This window comes from Etheostoma spectabile, chromosome 15, assembly GCF_008692095.1.
Source record: "Etheostoma spectabile isolate EspeVRDwgs_2016 chromosome 15, UIUC_Espe_1.0, whole genome shotgun sequence".
In the NCBI taxonomy this organism is placed as follows: domain Eukaryota; kingdom Metazoa; phylum Chordata; class Actinopteri; order Perciformes; family Percidae; genus Etheostoma; species Etheostoma spectabile.
In genome coordinates, this window is record NC_045747.1 from 33,942,110 (window position 1) to 33,946,607 (window position 4,498).

General features: G+C 37.4%; 1 non-coding gene across 1 annotated transcript; it reads left to right on the forward strand.

Moving 5' to 3' along the window:
* The first annotated feature begins 2,266 nt into the window (after nt 1–2,266).
* Nucleotides 2,267–2,348, forward strand: trnac-gca (transfer RNA cysteine (anticodon GCA)). The gene has a single exon. It is a non-coding gene; the product is annotated as a tRNA-Cys (tRNA).
* The last annotated feature ends 2,150 nt before the right edge of the window (nt 2,349–4,498 follow it).

Here is a 4,498-nt window from a genome sequence, read left to right on the forward strand (position 1 = left end):
TGCCATAGTACAAGAAAACAACATTGCAGTGTTGTAAGTGACGCTAAAATTAAGTTGATTATTTAATTAAAGTGATAATGCAAAAGCAGGTAACCATAATATAGGTTATATTCACCTGTGACCATAAATAATATTGAAAAAGTAAGTACTTGTAATGGAAAAAATATAAGTCCAGTATATGAGTTATAACAGGTGTGTGGATTTAAATGAAAAAGGAACAGAAACTACAACACTATCAGGGGTGCAGGTGTTGGAGAGTCTGCCAGAGACCTGCGTACCTCTCCTTCTTACACACGGGGGGGGGGGGTGGGTATCAGTCCGTGCTGAAGGAGCTGCTCAGGGACCCCAGTGTTGGTGTAGTGGGGGGGGAGGTGTTGTCCATGATGGATGTCAGCTTGGCTAACTCCGCTCTCCCCTCACTTCCTCTATGGGGTCCAGAGGACAGTCCAGGCAGAGCTCGCTCCCTGATCAGTCTATGAGTCTGCTCCTGTCCCGGTCCAGCTGCCTGCCCCCCTCCAGCAGACCACAGCATAAGGATGGCAGAGGCCACCACAGAGTCATAAAAAGTCCTAGAGAGTCCTGCACACGTCCCAAGGACCTGAGTCTCCTCAGCAGATGGAGGACTCTGGCCCTTCTTGTAGAGTGCATGTGGTTGTGTTCAGTCCAGTTCAGTTTATTGTTCAGGTGAACACCCAGGAACCTGTGTGCTTACTACCTCAATGTCCAATCCCTGGATGCTCACCGGTGAGAAGTGGGATGTTTTCCTCCTGAAGGGCGACTATCTTCTCTTTGTCTTGCTGGGTGTGGAGCTGAAGCTGGTTGAGCTCACACCAGCTGCAAAGTCCCTGATGACCGTCCATATTCCAGATCGTTCCCCTCAGAACACAACAACACGGCTGTGTCCAGCGGAGAATCTGGATGTGGCAGTGGGTGTGTTGTGTGTGTAGTCTGAGGTATAGAGGGTGAAAAGGAAGGGGGATAGAGTACCGTACCCTGAGGGCACCTGTAATGCAGTGCACCACGTCAGACACACAGTGATGGAGCTACCTCACATACGTGGTTCTGTTGGTGAGGTAGTCCGTAGTCCATGCAGCCAGGTGTTGGTCCACTCCGGCACTCTCCATCTTCACTCTGAGGAGCGAAGGCGATGGTTGGTTAAAAGCACTGGAGAGTCGAAAACAGACTGCTCACAGTGCTCCCCTGTCCTCCAGGTGGGCAGCGATCTTGCAGCAGGTAATCTATGCTCGTCACCCCATCCCAGAGTGTAAGCAAACTGCGGGGGTCCAGCTGTGTGCCCACCAGGGTCGCAGGTGACGCAGGATGATCCTCTCCATGGTCTTCATCAGGTAAGAAGTCAGGGCAACAGGCTGAAGTGGTTTGGCTCCCTGGGGCGCGGGGACTTTGGACGGGACCACACAGGAGGTCTCCACAGGGCGGACCTTCTCCAGGCTCAGGCTCAGGTTCTGCATCAGACAGTCCTGAGAGACTTGAGCTATGCCGTCCAGGCATGACTTCTCACCTGATCATCTTGTATGGAGAAGGGGTGGAGAGATGAGTGGGGTGTGGGGTGGTGGGAGGTGAGTCCAGGGAGGGGAGAGGGGGGTGGTAAACTGATGAGCGGCGGGGAGAGGGGGACGACGGGCAAAATAACTAATATATAAAAAAGTCATAGTATATAATTCAAAAATAATATATAAAAGCATAGTATAGTATGTCAAAAATAAATTAAAAGTCATAGTTTAGTATGCCTAATAATATAAGCAATTCATATATAGTACTGCAAAAATAATTAAAAAGTCATAGTATAGTATTCAAACATATAATATAAAAATCTAGTATAGTATAGTATTTCAAAAATAATATTAAAAAGTCATAGTATAGTATGTCATAAATAATAATATAAAAATCATAGTATAGTATTTAAAAACTAATAATATAAAAAGTCATAGTATAGTATGTCAAGAATAATATAAAAAAGTAATAGTATAGTATGTCAAAAATAGTAATATAAAAAGTAATATTATAGTATGTCAATAATAATAATATAAAAAAGTCACAGCACAGTATGTCAAAAAATAGATATATTAAAAGTCATAGTATAGTATGTCATAAATAATAATATAAAAATCATAGTATGGTATGTCAAAAATAATATAAAAGTCATAGTATAGCATGTCAAAAATAATATAAAAGTCCTAGTATAGTATGTCAAAAATAATAACATAAAGTCATAGAATAGTATGTTGATAAAGTACTACTAAAAGTAGACGAGGTGGCCGAGAGGTTAAGGCGATGGACTGCAAATCCATTGTGTTCTGCACGCGTGGGTTCGAATCCCATCCTCGTCGTTCTAGGGAGTGTTATACTGCAACTGTTACTAGTCAACAGAATGACTGTCTGCAGTGTCAACCCTTATGATAAAGTTATAGTAGAGTATGTTGAATAAAGGCAAAGTAGAGCATGTTAAAAAGGTCATAGGTGATAGAAAAGCATAGCATGTAAAACAACACATAGTATGTTAAACAAATATTATGCTTATTATGTCAAAATAGCGATTAAAATAGACATAGTATAGTAGGTCAAAAAAGTAATGAAAAATAAATAGTATAGTAAGTGAAAAAATGTTAAAAAGTCATAGTATAGTATGTCAAAAATAATATAAAAAAGTAAATGGTATGTCAAAAACAGTAATATAAAAAGTCATAGTATAGTATGTCAAAACTAGTAACATAAAAAATAAAAATGTCAAAAATAGTAATATATAAAGTCATAGTATAGTATGTCAATAATAGTAGTATAAAAAGTCACAGTATAGTGTGTCAAAAGTAGTAATATAAAAAAGACAGTATAATATGTCAAAAATAGTAATATGAAAAAGATATTGTATACTATGTATGTGTACTATGTATGTATATTATGCTTGTCAAAAAAGTGAAAAGATTCATAGTATAGTATGTTGAAAAAGACATAGTACACACTTTCTTCTTCCACCTACTGTGCGATATATAATACTTTAAGAGTATGCTGCTCCCAGCTCTTCCTGTCCAATGAAAGTGTATTTTCTGAGTTTACCCTCTCCGGCAGGGCTGCAACTAATGATTGGTATGAGAATCATAGAAAATATTCCCATTTAACGAGCTCAAATCAGAGAACTTTGACCTGATATCCATAAAAAAAAATGACATCATTTCAAAAAAGGGTGCAGATTCCTTAAATAGCCGTCTTTGCAGTTCTAGTTTCAGACGATACAAACCCAGCATCTGTTTGTTTTTCTCAAAAGGATAAAAAAAAAAAACATAAATATTGAAATATGGCTTTACATACGACGATCACTGTTAAGGGAAATGTAACTTTTCTTTAAAATCCCCACTCTGAGGTTCAGTCCAGTGCCCTGTGGAATTCCATTGCTGTACAATATTTAAATTTGTATTACTTTGACAACTGGAAACTGTGCAATTTCATTATTGTGCAATACGTTTTCAATTAATTTCATAACTGTGCAATATTTAATGCTTGCATTTCACCAATAACTGCAATTTCATGATTGTAATGTTATTTTCATAATGCGTATACAAACAATATCTATTTTTCTTACTATTTTCTATATGTATATGGTTTTCTCAGGAACTGTGCACACCCCCCCCCCTTTTCTTTTGCACTACTTATATTTTATTCCATGTAATATTCCTTCTTGTTGACACTGTAAAGGGACTGCTTCAATCTATTACATATAGAAATATATGTAAGTATGGTTTTGCACATGTGTATAATGACAACAAAGGCATTCTATTCTCATATCTCACTTATTATTCATTATTTACTATTTACTCATCATACCCATTCTCAAATCTCACTTATTATTTGTTATTTATTCATCAATCTCATTTCCTATTTCAGAACTGTTCATAATGTAATATAATAACATAATACTATTTATCGCAGTGTATTTGCACTATGCTCCACATTGAAATATTTTTTTACTGAACTCTCATGCCTCTATATTGTTTCTGTTTAGAGTATGTATATATTGTGTATATATTAGTGTGTATATTTTAGTTTTGGTTGTTTTTGTATTGTGTAAGCACAGTGTGAGTTACGATGCTCCAAAGAAAAATTCTTCGTATGCGACATCATACGTGGCAAATAAAGCTGATTCAGATTATGATTCAATTTTAACGGATATTCAACAACTTTGTACAAAAATAGCCGTGTCTTCTTCAAAAATCCAATAACGGCGGCGACAGTGACAGCCAGATGAGTTTTTGAACTGTTTGATTTATTCAGGAGTAGAAGGGTAAGACAGCATAAGTTAGACTGTACAATGAAAGCTTGTCTATCTGAAAATAACAAACCGGTTTCAAAAAAAAAGAAAAGAAAAAAGATTTCATCTGAATTTCTAGACATGGAACTCCAACTGCCTGCGTGGCATCGTTTAAAAAAAACACCTAAAACAGTATAAAACCTTCGTTAACACGATTGGACAGTAGAGGCAGATCTT